We start from the raw sequence: 19,826 nt of genomic DNA on the forward strand, positions 1-19,826 counted from the left end.
CTGACAGTCCAGAAGCCACGCATGCTGCCGCGTGACGGCGGTGTCGCGGCTTGGGACAAGAGGAGGCCCCACGGTGCGGGCTGGGGCGCCAGGCACCGCGGCGGGCGCTGAGGGTGGGGGAGACCCCCGCCCCGGGCCGCCGCCTCGCTCCCAGAGAGGGGACAGAACAAGAGGCAAAACAAAACAAAAAAAAAAAAAAAAAAGAAGCCTACGGCACCCGGTATTCCCAGGCGGTCTCCCATCCAAGTACTAACCAGGCCCGACCCTGCTTAGCTTCCGAGACCAGACGAGATCGGGCGCGTTCAGGGTGGTGTGGCCCTAGACGGCGGAGGGCGCCCCTGCCCCGCTCAAGAAGCCGAGCCTCTCTGCGCTTCCCCGCCGCCTCCTCCCGCCCCAGGCCCCGCGCCGGCGCTGACCCGCACCGGGCGGGCCTGTTGAGTTCACCGGCCGGGTCCGGCGGGCTCCGAGGGACGGGGGTGACAGGCGGGGCGGGGCGGGGCGGGCAGGGAGCGGCGGGCCGGGGTGGGGGGCTGTCTCTCTATACACACACACACACACACACACACACACTCACACTCACTCACTCACACTCACACAAGATGCGCCTCCACGGCTGGACTCGCCAAGGTGGAGACCTTCCAGCCCCCTTCCTCTCCTCGCCTGGCCCACCCCCAGCTCGTGGCCGCCCCCGCCGCCCCCGCCGCCGCCGCCGCCGCCGCCGCCGCCGATTGCGCACGCGCGGGTCGCCCGCCCTTTGACCCCAGGCAGGGGCCGCCCTCCCCGACAACCCCTTTCAGCTGCGCCCCCCACCCTGTGGGTGGGCTGCCGCCTATTCCCCCGGGCCCGGGCTGGGGCACAGCGCATGGGGGAGGGGAGCGAGTGTATGGGGCGTCTCTCTCTCTCTCTCTTGGGATGTGTCCCATGGGTGGGGTGGCGTGGTTAGTGGGGCGCTGAAGAAATCAGTCCCCTCCATCTCCTACCTCTGGAAAACGCCCAAGCCCTTGGAGAACTGCCGGCAACGCGACCGTGGGGGCCGGGACCCTCCTCTGTGTCCTCCTGTGGCCCAGTCCTAGGGGCCTGGGCCTGGCCGGGGCTGCATTGGACCCCGACCCCCCTGGCGTGTGGACTCGCTAAAAATCGGCGATTAGATATTGGATTCCAGCTTCATTGAGGTCATTTCACTAATGAGTGCACCGGAAAGAGTTTCCTAATCCATCTGTGAGGGTGGCAACTGAAAGAGAATTTTAAAGCTGACAGAATAGGCGAGGAAAGGCATAGGAGATTTCCACACCCAGTAAGGAAGCCTTTCCCGAAATGGAAGAAAGAAACGAGCAAACAGAGACACCGGTAGCCCGCCAGGATCAGAGTCTGCCCCCGAGAGAAAGTACCCTGACCAGGTTCACCCGTGGGTGGGTGGCGAGCTAGCGGCATTCAGAAGAGCGAGGCCCGCAGTCTGTGCAGAAGACACCTGCACTCGGGTGTGTGTGGCGGCACGATTCACAAGCAGCTCCAGATGTTAAGCCAAGGAGAAGCCAGGGAGTTCCCAACGCCCCAGGTGTCCTCAGCCCACGACTGGCTGCTGGGGGAATGCGAAGCCCGGCTCCTTGTCTCAGAGCGGGACAACCAGGAGGTGTGACGTACACCCCGGGGTTCCCAGGAGGATCAGGCTGAAGCTGGGACTTGGCCTGAAAGTGTCCCCTCGCACGGCCACCCCCTTCCCCTTCCTGCTCCTCTACTCCTGGTGCCCCTCCATCCAGGGGCCAGACCTTAAAGAGTCACCCGCAAGAGAATCCTGGTCCCAAAGGAGCCTTCTGGGGGACCCGTGCTGAGAGAGGTTGTGGGCATGGCCCGCTGGGGCTCTGCCCGACCCAGGGCTGAGAGATGCAACCTCCCAGCTCTGGGTCCCTGCAGGGGAAGCGTTGGCAAGCACAGGGCCAGTCCTCCAAAGGCCCAGGTGCAGGGAGCCCAGGCCAAGCAGCCTGTGGAAGAAGCCACCCCGGGAACACGACTGCAGGCCACGGCCCTTCCCACCTCCTCCTCCTCCTCCTCCTCCTGCTCCTCCACCCCCCCCCGACCTCCCACCCCCACCCCCGACATGGCGCAGGGCTCAGAGACACCTCAGACACTTGCTACCCAAAGTGCAAAGGGCATCAGTTGCTCCTCCAAACCCCCCCCCCCCGCCCAGCAGACCGCGTTGTCCAGCCAGCCCCCGGGCCTCCCTGGGGTGCCCAGCACAAAAGTGCAGACAACCACCGGACCCTCAATCTCAGTTTTCGGATGTTTTTGCCACTCTAAGGACCCGCAGGCCAGCTGGGCCTTCTGGCAGGACAGAGAGCCCCGGAATCCGACGTGGAGAGCTGGGTGTACGTCCCCACGAGGAGGCGGTCCCCACCTCCGCGGCTCTCCCCTTGCGGGGGGGAAAAGCAGCCACGGGGCCTCAGAGAAGACACCAGGCTGGGCGCCCGCCCCACAGTGGGGGCACGTCCCCCGCAGGCCACTTAGCGACGGCCGCCGGCCGGCGGACGGTTGGGTGGCGCGAGACGCTGCGGCCGCCCTGCTACCGGGTTCCTGGGAGGGCGTCCTGGAACCAGCGTCCACACCAAGCCCTTGGAAGGCCCAGGCGACGGAGGAGCCCCGTCAGGCAGGGGCCGAGGACGGTGACGGCCCGGGCGGGGAGGAGCGTGTCAGGCAGGGGCAGAGGACGGTGACAGGTGACAGGCCGGGCGGGAAGGAGTCAGTCAGGCAGGGGCCGAGGAGGAGACGGGGCTGGGTAAGGGTTAGGGTTAGAGTCAGGGCACAAGTCACAATCGCAAAGACCTGGAAGCGACCCGAGTGCCCATCGACCCACGAGTGCGTAAATGAAATGTGGCGCGTGGACACCACGGAGTGCTATTCAGCTAGGAGGAGCAGCGGTGAGAGGGCACCTCTCGTGGTTCTCCTGGCCAGAGCTGGAACCCGTTCCAGTAAGCCAGGTAGCCCAAGAATGGACACACGAGCACCACGTGCTCGCGCTCACCAGCAAATGGGTACGAACCGACGGACACCCAAGTGGACACAGAGGAATCACCTTCATCGGGTGGGTGTCGGGCGGGTGGGGGGAGGGGATGGGCATACACCTCCATTAGGAATGGGGTGGGTGCGCACCGACTGGGGGATGGGCGCACTTGAGGCTCTGACCCGAGGGGGGAGGCTGGGAGAGGGCAACGTACCCGACCTTAACATTGGTACCCCCACAATACGCTGGAACAACATCAGAGGTTAATGAATAAGAACACAGGGGGGAGGGGGGCACGGGCAACACATGTCACCTTAATACTTGGACTCCCATCATCTGCTTGAAAAGAGAGAGAAAAGAAAATGCAATCATAGAGATAAGAGACACTTTTTAAACATAATGAATCCGAAGAGAAAAGTAAAAGGAGGCCTGTGGAGCAGGTCTGGGTGTGACTCCGGATCCCCCAACATCAGGTGCCACCACCAAAGATTCCTACGTGTAGCCCATAGAACCCCAAAAGCAACGGGACGAGTTCTGGTCACATACTCCCTCAAAATGACATCCTGGCCTTCTTCTGGAACTCCCTCCCCTCTCAGACTCTCAAGGTTTCCTCCAGCGTGTCGGTTCCCACAGAGCAGACCTTTGGTCTGAGACCTGACAGTCCAGAAGCCACGCATGCTGCCGCGTGACGGCGGTGTCGCGGCTTGGGACAAGAGGAGGCCCCACGGTGCGGGCTGGGGCGCCAGGCACCGCGGCGGGCGCTGAGGGTGGGGGAGACCCCCGCCCCGGGCCGCCGCCTCGCTCCCAGAGAGGGGACAGAACAAGAGGCAAAACAAAACAAAAAAAAAAAAAAAAAAGAAGCCTACGGCACCCGGTATTCCCAGGCGGTCTCCCATCCAAGTACTAACCAGGCCCGACCCTGCTTAGCTTCCGAGACCAGACGAGATCGGGCGCGTTCAGGGTGGTGTGGCCCTAGACGGCGGAGGGCGCCCCTGCCCCGCTCAAGAAGCCGAGCCTCTCTGCGCTTCCCCGCCGCCTCCTCCCGCCCCAGGCCCCGCGCCGGCGCTGACCCGCACCGGGCGGGCCTGTTGAGTTCACCGGCCGGGTCCGGCGGGCTCCGAGGGACGGGGGTGACAGGCGGGGCGGGGCGGGGCGGGCAGGGAGCGGCGGGCCGGGGTGGGGGGCTGTCTCTCTATACACACACACACACACACACACACACACTCACACTCACTCACTCACACTCACACAAGATGCGCCTCCACGGCTGGACTCGCCAAGGTGGAGACCTTCCAGCCCCCTTCCTCTCCTCGCCTGGCCCACCCCCAGCTCGTGGCCGCCCCCGCCGCCCCCGCCGCCGCCGCCGCCGCCGCCGCCGATTGCGCACGCGCGGGTCGCCCGCCCTTTGACCCCAGGCAGGGGCCGCCCTCCCCGACAACCCCTTTCAGCTGCGCCCCCCACCCTGTGGGTGGGCTGCCGCCTATTCCCCCGGGCCCGGGCTGGGGCACAGCGCATGGGGGAGGGGAGCGAGTGTATGGGGCGTCTCTCTCTCTCTCTCTTGGGATGTGTCCCATGGGTGGGGTGGCGTGGTTAGTGGGGCGCTGAAGAAATCAGTCCCCTCCATCTCCTACCTCTGGAAAACGCCCAAGCCCTTGGAGAACTGCCGGCAACGCGACCGTGGGGGCCGGGACCCTCCTCTGTGTCCTCCTGTGGCCCAGTCCTAGGGGCCTGGGCCTGGCCGGGGCTGCATTGGACCCCGACCCCCCTGGCGTGTGGACTCGCTAAAAATCGGCGATTAGATATTGGATTCCAGCTTCATTGAGGTCATTTCACTAATGAGTGCACCGGAAAGAGTTTCCTAATCCATCTGTGAGGGTGGCAACTGAAAGAGAATTTTAAAGCTGACAGAATAGGCGAGGAAAGGCATAGGAGATTTCCACACCCAGTAAGGAAGCCTTTCCCGAAATGGAAGAAAGAAACGAGCAAACAGAGACACCGGTAGCCCGCCAGGATCAGAGTCTGCCCCCGAGAGAAAGTACCCTGACCAGGTTCACCCGTGGGTGGGTGGCGAGCTAGCGGCATTCAGAAGAGCGAGGCCCGCAGTCTGTGCAGAAGACACCTGCACTCGGGTGTGTGTGGCGGCACGATTCACAAGCAGCTCCAGATGTTAAGCCAAGGAGAAGCCAGGGAGTTCCCAACGCCCCAGGTGTCCTCAGCCCACGACTGGCTGCTGGGGGAATGCGAAGCCCGGCTCCTTGTCTCAGAGCGGGACAACCAGGAGGTGTGACGTACACCCCGGGGTTCCCAGGAGGATCAGGCTGAAGCTGGGACTTGGCCTGAAAGTGTCCCCTCGCACGGCCACCCCCTTCCCCTTCCTGCTCCTCTACTCCTGGTGCCCCTCCATCCAGGGGCCAGACCTTAAAGAGTCACCCGCAAGAGAATCCTGGTCCCAAAGGAGCCTTCTGGGGGACCCGTGCTGAGAGAGGTTGTGGGCATGGCCCGCTGGGGCTCTGCCCGACCCAGGGCTGAGAGATGCAACCTCCCAGCTCTGGGTCCCTGCAGGGGAAGCGTTGGCAAGCACAGGGCCAGTCCTCCAAAGGCCCAGGTGCAGGGAGCCCAGGCCAAGCAGCCTGTGGAAGAAGCCACCCCGGGAACACGACTGCAGGCCACGGCCCTTCCCACCTCCTCCTCCTCCTCCTCCTCCTGCTCCTCCACCCCCCCCGACCTCCCACCCCCACCCCCGACATGGCGCAGGGCTCAGAGACACCTCAGACACTTGCTACCCAAAGTGCAAAGGGCATCAGTTGCTCCTCCAAACCCCCCCCCCCCGCCCAGCAGACCGCGTTGTCCAGCCAGCCCCCGGGCCTCCCTGGGGTGCCCAGCACAAAAGTGCAGACAACCACCGGACCCTCAATCTCAGTTTTCGGATGTTTTTGCCACTCTAAGGACCCGCAGGCCAGCTGGGCCTTCTGGCAGGACAGAGAGCCCCGGAATCCGACGTGGAGAGCTGGGTGTACGTCCCCACGAGGAGGCGGTCCCCACCTCCGCGGCTCTCCCCTTGCGGGGGGGAAAAGCAGCCACGGGGCCTCAGAGAAGACACCAGGCTGGGCGCCCGCCCCACAGTGGGGGCACGTCCCCCGCAGGCCACTTAGCGACGGCCGCCGGCCGGCGGACGGTTGGGTGGCGCGAGACGCTGCGGCCGCCCTGCTACCGGGTTCCTGGGAGGGCGTCCTGGAACCAGCGTCCACACCAAGCCCTTGGAAGGCCCAGGCGACGGAGGAGCCCCGTCAGGCAGGGGCCGAGGACGGTGACGGCCCGGGCGGGGAGGAGCGTGTCAGGCAGGGGCAGAGGACGGTGACAGGTGACAGGCCGGGCGGGAAGGAGTCAGTCAGGCAGGGGCCGAGGAGGAGACGGGGCTGGGTAAGGGTTAGGGTTAGAGTCAGGGCACAAGTCACAATCGCAAAGACCTGGAAGCGACCCGAGTGCCCATCGACCCACGAGTGCGTAAATGAAATGTGGCGCGTGGACACCACGGAGTGCTATTCAGCTAGGAGGAGCAGCGGTGAGAGGGCACCTCTCGTGGTTCTCCTGGCCAGAGCTGGAACCCGTTCCAGTAAGCCAGGTAGCCCAAGAATGGACACACGAGCACCACGTGCTCGCGCTCACCAGCAAATGGGTACGAACCGACGGACACCCAAGTGGACACAGAGGAATCACCTTCATCGGGTGGGTGTCGGGCGGGTGGGGGGAGGGGATGGGCATACACCTCCATTAGGAATGGGGTGGGTGCGCACCGACTGGGGGATGGGCGCACTTGAGGCTCTGACCCGAGGGGGGAGGCTGGGAGAGGGCAACGTACCCGACCTTAACATTGGTACCCCCACAATACGCTGGAACAACATCAGAGGTTAATGAATAAGAACACAGGGGGGAGGGGGGCACGGGCAACACATGTCACCTTAATACTTGGACTCCCATCATCTGCTTGAAAAGAGAGAGAAAAGAAAATGCAATCATAGAGATAAGAGACACTTTTTAAACATAATGAATCCGAAGAGAAAAGTAAAAGGAGGCCTGTGGAGCAGGTCTGGGTGTGACTCCGGATCCCCCAACATCAGGTGCCACCACCAAAGATTCCTACGTGTAGCCCATAGAACCCCAAAAGCAACGGGACGAGTTCTGGTCACATACTCCCTCAAAATGACATCCTGGCCTTCTTCTGGAACTCCCTCCCCTCTCAGACTCTCAAGGTTTCCTCCAGCGTGTCGGTTCCCACAGAGCAGACCTTTGGTCTGAGACCTGACAGTCCAGAAGCCACGCATGCTGCCGCGTGACGGCGGTGTCGCGGCTTGGGACAAGAGGAGGCCCCACGGTGCGGGCTGGGGCGCCAGGCACCGCGGCGGGCGCTGAGGGTGGGGGAGACCCCCGCCCCGGGCCGCCGCCTCGCTCCCAGAGAGGGGACAGAACAAGAGGCAAAACAAAACAAAAAAAAAAAAAAAAAAGAAGCCTACGGCACCCGGTATTCCCAGGCGGTCTCCCATCCAAGTACTAACCAGGCCCGACCCTGCTTAGCTTCCGAGACCAGACGAGATCGGGCGCGTTCAGGGTGGTGTGGCCCTAGACGGCGGAGGGCGCCCCTGCCCCGCTCAAGAAGCCGAGCCTCTCTGCGCTTCCCCGCCGCCTCCTCCCGCCCCAGGCCCCGCGCCGGCGCTGACCCGCACCGGGCGGGCCTGTTGAGTTCACCGGCCGGGTCCGGCGGGCTCCGAGGGACGGGGGTGACAGGCGGGGCGGGGCGGGGCGGGCAGGGAGCGGCGGGCCGGGGTGGGGGGCTGTCTCTCTATACACACACACACACACACACACACACACTCACACTCACTCACTCACACTCACACAAGATGCGCCTCCACGGCTGGACTCGCCAAGGTGGAGACCTTCCAGCCCCCTTCCTCTCCTCGCCTGGCCCACCCCCAGCTCGTGGCCGCCCCCGCCGCCGCCGCCGCCGCCGCCGCCGCCGCCGCCGCCGCCGATTGCGCACGCGCGGGTCGCCCGCCCTTTGACCCCAGGCAGGGGCCGCCCTCCCCGACAACCCCTTTCAGCTGCGCCCCCCACCCTGTGGGTGGGCTGCCGCCTATTCCCCCGGGCCCGGGCTGGGGCACAGCGCATGGGGGAGGGGAGCGAGTGTATGGGGCGTCTCTCTCTCTCTCTCTTGGGATGTGTCCCATGGGTGGGGTGGCGTGGTTAGTGGGGCGCTGAAGAAATCAGTCCCCTCCATCTCCTACCTCTGGAAAACGCCCAAGCCCTTGGAGAACTGCCGGCAACGCGACCGTGGGGGCCGGGACCCTCCTCTGTGTCCTCCTGTGGCCCAGTCCTAGGGGCCTGGGCCTGGCCGGGGCTGCATTGGACCCCGACCCCCCTGGCGTGTGGACTCGCTAAAAATCGGCGATTAGATATTGGATTCCAGCTTCATTGAGGTCATTTCACTAATGAGTGCACCGGAAAGAGTTTCCTAATCCATCTGTGAGGGTGGCAACTGAAAGAGAATTTTAAAGCTGACAGAATAGGCGAGGAAAGGCATAGGAGATTTCCACACCCAGTAAGGAAGCCTTTCCCGAAATGGAAGAAAGAAACGAGCAAACAGAGACACCGGTAGCCCGCCAGGATCAGAGTCTGCCCCCGAGAGAAAGTACCCTGACCAGGTTCACCCGTGGGTGGGTGGCGAGCTAGCGGCATTCAGAAGAGCGAGGCCCGCAGTCTGTGCAGAAGACACCTGCACTCGGGTGTGTGTGGCGGCACGATTCACAAGCAGCTCCAGATGTTAAGCCAAGGAGAAGCCAGGGAGTTCCCAACGCCCCAGGTGTCCTCAGCCCACGACTGGCTGCTGGGGGAATGCGAAGCCCGGCTCCTTGTCTCAGAGCGGGACAACCAGGAGGTGTGACGTACACCCCGGGGTTCCCAGGAGGATCAGGCTGAAGCTGGGACTTGGCCTGAAAGTGTCCCCTCGCACGGCCACCCCCTTCCCCTTCCTGCTCCTCTACTCCTGGTGCCCCTCCATCCAGGGGCCAGACCTTAAAGAGTCACCCGCAAGAGAATCCTGGTCCCAAAGGAGCCTTCTGGGGGACCCGTGCTGAGAGAGGTTGTGGGCATGGCCCGCTGGGGCTCTGCCCGACCCAGGGCTGAGAGATGCAACCTCCCAGCTCTGGGTCCCTGCAGGGGAAGCGTTGGCAAGCACAGGGCCAGTCCTCCAAAGGCCCAGGTGCAGGGAGCCCAGGCCAAGCAGCCTGTGGAAGAAGCCACCCCGGGAACACGACTGCAGGCCACGGCCCTTCCCACCTCCTCCTCCTCCTCCTCCTCCTGCTCCTCCACCCCCCCCTGACCTCCCACCCCCACCCCCGACATGGCGCAGGGCTCAGAGACACCTCAGACACTTGCTACCCAAAGTGCAAAGGGCATCAGTTGCTCCTCCAAACCCCCCCCCCCCGCCCAGCAGACCGCGTTGTCCAGCCAGCCCCCGGGCCTCCCTGGGGTGCCCAGCACAAAAGTGCAGACAACCACCGGACCCTCAATCTCAGTTTTCGGATGTTTTTGCCACTCTAAGGACCCGCAGGCCAGCTGGGCCTTCTGGCAGGACAGAGAGCCCCGGAATCCGACGTGGAGAGCTGGGTGTACGTCCCCACGAGGAGGCGGTCCCCACCTCCGCGGCTCTCCCCTTGCGGGGGGGAAAAGCAGCCACGGGGCCTCAGAGAAGACACCAGGCTGGGCGCCCGCCCCACAGTGGGGGCACGTCCCCCGCAGGCCACTTAGCGACGGCCGCCGGCCGGCGGACGGTTGGGTGGCGCGAGACGCTGCGGCCGCCCTGCTACCGGGTTCCTGGGAGGGCGTCCTGGAACCAGCGTCCACACCAAGCCCTTGGAAGGCCCAGGCGACGGAGGAGCCCCGTCAGGCAGGGGCCGAGGACGGTGACGGCCCGGGCGGGGAGGAGCGTGTCAGGCAGGGGCAGAGGACGGTGACAGGTGACAGGCCGGGCGGGAAGGAGTCAGTCAGGCAGGGGCCGAGGAGGAGACGGGGCTGGGTAAGGGTTAGGGTTAGAGTCAGGGCACAAGTCACAATCGCAAAGACCTGGAAGCGACCCGAGTGCCCATCGACCCACGAGTGCGTAAATGAAATGTGGCGCGTGGACACCACGGAGTGCTATTCAGCTAGGAGGAGCAGCGGTGAGAGGGCACCTCTCGTGGTTCTCCTGGCCAGAGCTGGAACCCGTTCCAGTAAGCCAGGTAGCCCAAGAATGGACACACGAGCACCACGTGCTCGCGCTCACCAGCAAATGGGTACGAACCGACGGACACCCAAGTGGACACAGAGGAATCACCTTCATCGGGTGGGTGTCGGGCGGGTGGGGGGAGGGGATGGGCATACACCTCCATTAGGAATGGGGTGGGTGCGCACCGACTGGGGGATGGGCGCACTTGAGGCTCTGACCCGAGGGGGGAGGCTGGGAGAGGGCAACGTACCCGACCTTAACATTGGTACCCCCACAATACGCTGGAACAACATCAGAGGTTAATGAATAAGAACACAGGGGGGAGGGGGGCACGGGCAACACATGTCACCTTAATACTTGGACTCCCATCATCTGCTTGAAAAGAGAGAGAAAAGAAAATGCAATCATAGAGATAAGAGACACTTTTTAAACATAATGAATCCGAAGAGAAAAGTAAAAGGAGGCCTGTGGAGCAGGTCTGGGTGTGACTCCGGATCCCCCAACATCAGGTGCCACCACCAAAGATTCCTACGTGTAGCCCATAGAACCCCAAAAGCAACGGGACGAGTTCTGGTCACATACTCCCTCAAAATGACATCCTGGCCTTCTTCTGGAACTCCCTCCCCTCTCAGACTCTCAAGGTTTCCTCCAGCGTGTCGGTTCCCACAGAGCAGACCTTTGGTCTGAGACCTGACAGTCCAGAAGCCACGCATGCTGCCGCGTGACGGCGGTGTCGCGGCTTGGGACAAGAGGAGGCCCCACGGTGCGGGCTGGGGCGCCAGGCACCGCGGCGGGCGCTGAGGGTGGGGGAGACCCCCGCCCCGGGCCGCCGCCTCGCTCCCAGAGAGGGGACAGAACAAGAGGCAAAACAAAACAAAAAAAAAAAAAAAAAAGAAGCCTACGGCACCCGGTATTCCCAGGCGGTCTCCCATCCAAGTACTAACCAGGCCCGACCCTGCTTAGCTTCCGAGACCAGACGAGATCGGGCGCGTTCAGGGTGGTGTGGCCCTAGACGGCGGAGGGCGCCCCTGCCCCGCTCAAGAAGCCGAGCCTCTCTGCGCTTCCCCGCCGCCTCCTCCCGCCCCAGGCCCCGCGCCGGCGCTGACCCGCACCGGGCGGGCCTGTTGAGTTCACCGGCCGGGTCCGGCGGGCTCCGAGGGACGGGGGTGACAGGCGGGGCGGGGCGGGGCGGGCAGGGAGCGGCGGGCCGGGGTGGGGGGCTGTCTCTCTATACACACACACACACACACACACACACACTCACACTCACTCACTCACACTCACACAAGATGCGCCTCCACGGCTGGACTCGCCAAGGTGGAGACCTTCCAGCCCCCTTCCTCTCCTCGCCTGGCCCACCCCCAGCTCGTGGCCGCCCCCGCCGCCCCCGCCGCCGCCGCCGCCGCCGCCGCCGCCGATTGCGCACGCGCGGGTCGCCCGCCCTTTGACCCCAGGCAGGGGCCGCCCTCCCCGACAACCCCTTTCAGCTGCGCCCCCCACCCTGTGGGTGGGCTGCCGCCTATTCCCCCGGGCCCGGGCTGGGGCACAGCGCATGGGGGAGGGGAGCGAGTGTATGGGGCGTCTCTCTCTCTCTCTCTTGGGATGTGTCCCATGGGTGGGGTGGCGTGGTTAGTGGGGCGCTGAAGAAATCAGTCCCCTCCATCTCCTACCTCTGGAAAACGCCCAAGCCCTTGGAGAACTGCCGGCAACGCGACCGTGGGGGCCGGGACCCTCCTCTGTGTCCTCCTGTGGCCCAGTCCTAGGGGCCTGGGCCTGGCCGGGGCTGCATTGGACCCCGACCCCCCTGGCGTGTGGACTCGCTAAAAATCGGCGATTAGATATTGGATTCCAGCTTCATTGAGGTCATTTCACTAATGAGTGCACCGGAAAGAGTTTCCTAATCCATCTGTGAGGGTGGCAACTGAAAGAGAATTTTAAAGCTGACAGAATAGGCGAGGAAAGGCATAGGAGATTTCCACACCCAGTAAGGAAGCCTTTCCCGAAATGGAAGAAAGAAACGAGCAAACAGAGACACCGGTAGCCCGCCAGGATCAGAGTCTGCCCCCGAGAGAAAGTACCCTGACCAGGTTCACCCGTGGGTGGGTGGCGAGCTAGCGGCATTCAGAAGAGCGAGGCCCGCAGTCTGTGCAGAAGACACCTGCACTCGGGTGTGTGTGGCGGCACGATTCACAAGCAGCTCCAGATGTTAAGCCAAGGAGAAGCCAGGGAGTTCCCAACGCCCCAGGTGTCCTCAGCCCACGACTGGCTGCTGGGGGAATGCGAAGCCCGGCTCCTTGTCTCAGAGCGGGACAACCAGGAGGTGTGACGTACACCCCGGGGTTCCCAGGAGGATCAGGCTGAAGCTGGGACTTGGCCTGAAAGTGTCCCCTCGCACGGCCACCCCCTTCCCCTTCCTGCTCCTCTACTCCTGGTGCCCCTCCATCCAGGGGCCAGACCTTAAAGAGTCACCCGCAAGAGAATCCTGGTCCCAAAGGAGCCTTCTGGGGGACCCGTGCTGAGAGAGGTTGTGGGCATGGCCCGCTGGGGCTCTGCCCGACCCAGGGCTGAGAGATGCAACCTCCCAGCTCTGGGTCCCTGCAGGGGAAGCGTTGGCAAGCACAGGGCCAGTCCTCCAAAGGCCCAGGTGCAGGGAGCCCAGGCCAAGCAGCCTGTGGAAGAAGCCACCCCGGGAACACGACTGCAGGCCACGGCCCTTCCCACCTCCTCCTCCTCCTCCTCCTCCTGCTCCTCCACCCCCCCCTGACCTCCCACCCCCACCCCCGACATGGCGCAGGGCTCAGAGACACCTCAGACACTTGCTACCCAAAGTGCAAAGGGCATCAGTTGCTCCTCCAAACCCCCCCCCCCCGCCCAGCAGACCGCGTTGTCCAGCCAGCCCCCGGGCCTCCCTGGGGTGCCCAGCACAAAAGTGCAGACAACCACCGGACCCTCAATCTCAGTTTTCGGATGTTTTTGCCACTCTAAGGACCCGCAGGCCAGCTGGGCCTTCTGGCAGGACAGAGAGCCCCGGAATCCGACGTGGAGAGCTGGGTGTACGTCCCCACGAGGAGGCGGTCCCCACCTCCGCGGCTCTCCCCTTGCGGGGGGGAAAAGCAGCCACGGGGCCTCAGAGAAGACACCAGGCTGGGCGCCCGCCCCACAGTGGGGGCACGTCCCCCGCAGGCCACTTAGCGACGGCCGCCGGCCGGCGGACGGTTGGGTGGCGCGAGACGCTGCGGCCGCCCTGCTACCGGGTTCCTGGGAGGGCGTCCTGGAACCAGCGTCCACACCAAGCCCTTGGAAGGCCCAGGCGACGGAGGAGCCCCGTCAGGCAGGGGCCGAGGACGGTGACGGCCCGGGCGGGGAGGAGCGTGTCAGGCAGGGGCAGAGGACGGTGACAGGTGACAGGCCGGGCGGGAAGGAGTCAGTCAGGCAGGGGCCGAGGAGGAGACGGGGCTGGGTAAGGGTTAGGGTTAGAGTCAGGGCACAAGTCACAATCGCAAAGACCTGGAAGCGACCCGAGTGCCCATCGACCCACGAGTGCGTAAATGAAATGTGGCGCGTGGACACCACGGAGTGCTATTCAGCTAGGAGGAGCAGCGGTGAGAGGGCACCTCTCGTGGTTCTCCTGGCCAGAGCTGGAACCCGTTCCAGTAAGCCAGGTAGCCCAAGAATGGACACACGAGCACCACGTGCTCGCGCTCACCAGCAAATGGGTACGAACCGACGGACACCCAAGTGGACACAGAGGAATCACCTTCATCGGGTGGGTGTCGGGCGGGTGGGGGGAGGGGATGGGCATACACCTCCATTAGGAATGGGGTGGGTGCGCACCGACTGGGGGATGGGCGCACTTGAGGCTCTGACCCGAGGGGGGAGGCTGGGAGAGGGCAACGTACCCGACCTTAACATTGGTACCCCCACAATACGCTGGAACAACATCAGAGGTTAATGAATAAGAACACAGGGGGGAGGGGGGCACGGGCAACACATGTCACCTTAATACTTGGACTCCCATCATCTGCTTGAAAAGAGAGAGAAAAGAAAATGCAATCATAGAGATAAGAGACACTTTTTAAACATAATGAATCCGAAGAGAAAAGTAAAAGGAGGCCTGTGGAGCAGGTCTGGGTGTGACTCCGGATCCCCCAACATCAGGTGCCACCACCAAAGATTCCTACGTGTAGCCCATAGAACCCCAAAAGCAACGGGACGAGTTCTGGTCACATACTCCCTCAAAATGACATCCTGGCCTTCTTCTGGAACTCCCTCCCCTCTCAGACTCTCAAGGTTTCCTCCAGCGTGTCGGTTCCCACAGAGCAGACCTTTGGTCTGAGACCTGACAGTCCAGAAGCCACGCATGCTGCCGCGTGACGGCGGTGTCGCGGCTTGGGACAAGAGGAGGCCCCACGGTGCGGGCTGGGGCGCCAGGCACCGCGGCGGGCGCTGAGGGTGGGGGAGACCCCCGCCCCGGGCCGCCGCCTCGCTCCCAGAGAGGGGACAGAACAAGAGGCAAAACAAAACAAAAAAAAAAAAAAAAAAGAAGCCTACGGCACCCGGTATTCCCAGGCGGTCTCCCATCCAAGTACTAACCAGGCCCGACCCTGCTTAGCTTCCGAGACCAGACGAGATCGGGCGCGTTCAGGGTGGTGTGGCCCTAGACGGCGGAGGGCGCCCCTGCCCCGCTCAAGAAGCCGAGCCTCTCTGCGCTTCCCCGCCGCCTCCTCCCGCCCCAGGCCCCGCGCCGGCGCTGACCCGCACCGGGCGGGCCTGTTGAGTTCACCGGCCGGGTCCGGCGGGCTCCGAGGGACGGGGGTGACAGGCGGGGCGGGGCGGGGCGGGCAGGGAGCGGCGGGCCGGGGTGGGGGGCTGTCTCTCTATACACACACACACACACACACACACACACTCACACTCACTCACTCACACTCACACAAGATGCGCCTCCACGGCTGGACTCGCCAAGGTGGAGACCTTCCAGCCCCCTTCCTCTCCTCGCCTGGCCCACCCCCAGCTCGTGGCCGCCCCCGCCGCCCCCGCCGCCGCCGCCGCCGCCGCCGCCGCCGATTGCGCACGCGCGGGTCGCCCGCCCTTTGACCCCAGGCAGGGGCCGCCCTCCCCGACAACCCCTTTCAGCTGCGCCCCCCACCCTGTGGGTGGGCTGCCGCCTATTCCCCCGGGCCCGGGCTGGGGCACAGCGCATGGGGGAGGGGAGCGAGTGTATGGGGCGTCTCTCTCTCTCTCTCTTGGGATGTGTCCCATGGGTGGGGTGGCGTGGTTAGTGGGGCGCTGAAGAAATCAGTCCCCTCCATCTCCTACCTCTGGAAAACGCCCAAGCCCTTGGAGAACTGCCGGCAACGCGACCGTGGGGGCCGGGACCCTCCTCTGTGTCCTCCTGTGGCCCAGTCCTAGGGGCCTGGGCCTGGCCGGGGCTGCATTGGACCCCGACCCCCCTGGCGTGTGGACTCGCTAAAAATCGGCGATTAGATATTGGATTCCAGCTTCATTGAGGTCATTTCACTAATGAGTGCACCGGAAAGAGTTTCCTAATCCATCTGTGAGGGTGGCAACTGAAAGAGAATTTTAAAGCTGACAGAATAGGCGAGGAAAGGCATAGGAGATTTCCACACCCAGTAAGGAAGCCTTTCCCGAAATGGAAGAAAGAAACGAGCAAACAGAGACACCGGTAGCCCGCCAGGATCAGAGTCTGCCCCCGAGAGAAAGTACCCTGACCAGGTTCACCCGTGGGTGGGTGGCGAGCTAGCGGCATTCAGAAGAGCGAGGCCCGCAGTCTGTGCAGAAGACACCTGCACTCGGGTGTGTGTGGCGGCACGATTCACAAGCAGCTCCAGATGTTAAGCCAAGGAGAAGCCAGGGAGTTCCCAACGCCCCAGGTGTCCTCAGCCCACGACTGGCTGCTGGGGGAATGCGAAGCCCGGCTCCTTGTCTCAGAGCGGGACAACCAGGAGGTGTGACGTACACCCCGGGGTTCCCAGGAGGATCAGGCTGAAGCTGGGACTTGGCCTGAAAGTGTCCCCTCGCACGGCCACCCCCTTCCCCTTCCTGCTCCTCTACTCCTGGTGCCCCTCCATCCAGGGGCCAGACCTTAAAGAGTCACCCGCAAGAGAATCCTGGTCCCAAAGGAGCCTTCTGGGGGACCCGTGCTGAGAGAGGTTGTGGGCATGGCCCGCTGGGGCTCTGCCCGACCCAGGGCTGAGAGATGCAACCTCCCAGCTCTGGGTCCCTGCAGGGGAAGCGTTGGCAAGCACAGGGCCAGTCCTCCAAAGGCCCAGGTGCAGGGAGCCCAGGCCAAGCAGCCTGTGGAAGAAGCCACCCCGGGAACACGACTGCAGGCCACGGCCCTTCCCACCTCCTCCTCCTCCTCCTCCTCCTGCTCCTCCACCCCCCCCCCCGACCTCCCACCCCCACCCCCGACATGGCGCAGGGCTCAGAGACACCTCAGACACTTGCTACCCAAAGTGCAAAGGGCATCAGTTGCTCCTCCAAACCCCCCCCCCGCCCAGCAGACCGCGTTGTCCAGCCAGCCCCCGGGCCTCCCTGGGGTGCCCAGCACAAAAGTGCAGACAACCACCGGACCCTCAATCTCAGTTTTCGGATGTTTTTGCCACTCTAAGGACCCGCAGGCCAGCTGGGCCTTCTGGCAGGACAGAGAGCCCCGGAATCCGACGTGGAGAGCTGGGTGTACGTCCCCACGAGGAGGCGGTCCCCACCTCCGCGGCTCTCCCCTTGCGGGGGGGAAAAGCAGCCACGGGGCCTCAGAGAAGACACCAGGCTGGGCGCCCGCCCCACAGTGGGGGCACGTCCCCCGCAGGCCACTTAGCGACGGCCGCCGGCCGGCGGACGGTTGGGTGGCGCGAGACGCTGCGGCCGCCCTGCTACCGGGTTCCTGGGAGGGCGTCCTGGAACCAGCGTCCACACCAAGCCCTTGGAAGGCCCAGGCGACGGAGGAGCCCCGTCAGGCAGGGGCCGAGGACGGTGACGGCCCGGGCGGGGAGGAGCGTGTCAGGCAGGGGCAGAGGACGGTGACAGGTGACAGGCCGGGCGGGAAGGAGTCAGTCAGGCAGGGGCCGAGGAGGAGACGGGGCTGGGTAAGGGTTAGGGTTAGAGTCAGGGCACAAGTCACAATCGCAAAGACCTGGAAGCGACCCGAGTGCCCATCGACCCACGAGTGCGTAAATGAAATGTGGCGCGTGGACACCACGGAGTGCTATTCAGCTAGGAGGAGCAGCGGTGAGAGGGCACCTCTCGTGGTTCTCCTGGCCAGAGCTGGAACCCGTTCCAGTAAGCCAGGTAGCCCAAGAATGGACACACGAGCACCACGTGCTCGCGCTCACCAGCAAATGGGTACGAACCGACGGACACCCAAGTGGACACAGAGGAATCACCTTCATCGGGTGGGTGTCGGGCGGGTGGGGGGAGGGGATGGGCATACACCTCCATTAGGAATGGGGTGGGTGCGCACCGACTGGGGGATGGGCGCACTTGAGGCTCTGACCCGAGGGGGGAGGCTGGGAGAGGGCAACGTACCCGACCTTAACATTGGTACCCCCACAATACGCTGGAACAACATCAGAGGTTAATGAATAAGAACACAGGGGGGAGGGGGGCACGGGCAACACATGTCACCTTAATACTTGGACTCCCATCATCTGCTTGAAAAGAGAGAGAAAAGAAAATGCAATCATAGAGATAAGAGACACTTTTTAAACATAATGAATCCGAAGAGAAAAGTAAAAGGAGGCCTGTGGAGCAGGTCTGGGTGTGACTCCGGATCCCCCAACATCAGGTGCCACCACCAAAGATTCCTACGTGTAGCCCATAGAACCCCAAAAGCAACGGGACGAGTTCTGGTCACATACTCCCTCAAAATGACATCCTGGCCTTCTTCTGGAACTCCCTCCCCTCTCAGACTCTCAAGGTTTCCTCCAGCGTGTCGGTTCCCACAGAGCAGACCTTTGGTCTGAGACCTGACAGTCCAGAAGCCACGCATGCTGCCGCGTGACGGCGGTGTCGCGGCTTGGGACAAGAGGAGGCCCCACGGTGCGGGCTGGGGCGCCAGGCACCGCGGCGGGCGCTGAGGGTGGGGGAGACCCCCGCCCCGGGCCGCCGCCTCGCTCCCAGAGAGGGGACAGAACAAGAGGCAAAACAAAACAAAAAAAAAAAAAAAAAAAGAAGCCTACGGCACCCGGTATTCCCAGGCGGTCTCCCATCCAAGTACTAACCAGGCCCGACCCTGCTTAGCTTCCGAGACCAGACGAGATCGGGGGCGTTCAGGGTGGTGTGGCCCTAGACGGCGGCGGAGGGCGCCCCTGCCCCGCTCAAGAAGCCGAGCCTCTCTGCGCTTCCCCGCCGCCTCCTCCCGCCCCAGGCCCCGCGCCGGCGCTGACCCGCACCGGGCGGGCCTGTTGAGTTCACCGGCCGGGTCCGGCGGGCTCCGAGGGACGGGGGTGACAGGCGGGGCGGGGCGGGGCGGGCAGGGAGCGGCGGGCCGGGGTGGGGGGCTGTCTCTCTATACACACACACACACACACACACACACACTCACACTCACTCACTCACACTCACACAAGATGCGCCTCCACGGCTGGACTCGCCAAGGTGGAGACCTTCCAGCCCCCTTCCTCTCCTCGCCTGGCCCACCCCCAGCTCGTGGCCGCCCCCGCCGCCCCCGCCGCCGCCGCCGCCGCCGCCGCCGCCGCCGCCGATTGCGCACGCGCGGGTCGCCCGCCCTTTGACCCCAGGCAGGGGCCGCCCTCCCCGACAACCCCTTTCAGCTGCGCCCCCCACCCTGTGGGTGGGCTGCCGCCTATTCCCCCGGGCCCGGGCTGGGGCACAGCGCATGGGGGAGGGGAGCGAGTGTATGGGGCGTCTCTCTCTCTCTCTCTTGGGATGTGTCCCATGGGTGGGGTGGCGTGGTTAGTGGGGCGCTGAAGAAATCAGTCCCCTCCATCTCCTACCTCTGGAAAACGCCCAAGCCCTTGGAGAACTGCCGGCAACGCGACCGTGGGGGCCGGGACCCTCCTCTGTGTCCTCCTGTGGCCCAGTCCTAGGGGCCTGGGCCTGGCCGGGGCTGCATTGGACCCCGACCCCCCTGGCGTGTGGACTCGCTAAAAATCGGCGATTAGATATTGGATTCCAGCTTCATTGAGGTCATTTCACTAATGAGTGCACCGGAAAGAGTTTCCTAATCCATCTGTGAGGGTGGCAACTGAAAGAGAATTTTAAAGCTGACAGAATAGGCGAGGAAAGGCATAGGAGATTTCCACACCCAGTAAGGAAGCCTTTCCCGAAATGGAAGAAAGAAACGAGCAAACAGAAACACCGGTAGCCCGCCAGGATCAGAGTCTGCCCCCGAGAGAAAGTACCCTGACCAGGTTCACCCGTGGGTGGGTGGCGAGCTAGCGGCATTCAGAAGAGCGAGGCCCGCAGTCTGTGCAGAAGACACCTGCACTCGGGTGTGTGTGGCGGCACGATTCACAAGCAGCTCCAGATGTTAAGCCAAGGAGAAGCCAGGGAGTTCCCAACGCCCCAGGTGTCCTCAGCCCACGA

General features: G+C 64.0%; 6 non-coding genes across 6 annotated transcripts; all 6 read right to left on the reverse strand.

Annotated features, from left to right (window-relative positions):
* Positions 1–205: 205 nt before the first annotated feature.
* On the reverse strand, positions 206–324 carry LOC142872763 (5S ribosomal RNA). Its single transcript, XR_012920865.1, has one exon. It is a non-coding gene; the product is annotated as a 5S ribosomal RNA (ribosomal RNA).
* A 3,530-nt stretch (positions 325–3,854) lies between these two features.
* Positions 3,855–3,973, reverse strand: LOC142872764 (5S ribosomal RNA). The gene has a single exon (XR_012920866.1). It is a non-coding gene; the product is annotated as a 5S ribosomal RNA (ribosomal RNA).
* Positions 3,974–7,499: 3,526 nt separating this feature from the next.
* LOC142872765 (5S ribosomal RNA) lies at positions 7,500–7,618 on the reverse strand. Its single transcript, XR_012920867.1, has one exon. It is a non-coding gene; the product is annotated as a 5S ribosomal RNA (ribosomal RNA).
* A 3,533-nt stretch (positions 7,619–11,151) lies between these two features.
* Positions 11,152–11,270, reverse strand: LOC142872766 (5S ribosomal RNA). Its single transcript, XR_012920868.1, has one exon. It is a non-coding gene; the product is annotated as a 5S ribosomal RNA (ribosomal RNA).
* A 3,530-nt stretch (positions 11,271–14,800) lies between these two features.
* LOC142872767 (5S ribosomal RNA) lies at positions 14,801–14,919 on the reverse strand. Its single transcript, XR_012920869.1, has one exon. It is a non-coding gene; the product is annotated as a 5S ribosomal RNA (ribosomal RNA).
* A 3,531-nt stretch (positions 14,920–18,450) lies between these two features.
* LOC142872506 (5S ribosomal RNA) lies at positions 18,451–18,569 on the reverse strand. The gene has a single exon (XR_012920763.1). It is a non-coding gene; the product is annotated as a 5S ribosomal RNA (ribosomal RNA).
* Positions 18,570–19,826: the final 1,257 nt, after the last annotated feature.

This window comes from Microcebus murinus, chromosome 8, assembly GCF_040939455.1.
Source record: "Microcebus murinus isolate Inina chromosome 8, M.murinus_Inina_mat1.0, whole genome shotgun sequence".
Lineage (NCBI taxonomy): Eukaryota > Metazoa > Chordata > Mammalia > Primates > Cheirogaleidae > Microcebus > Microcebus murinus.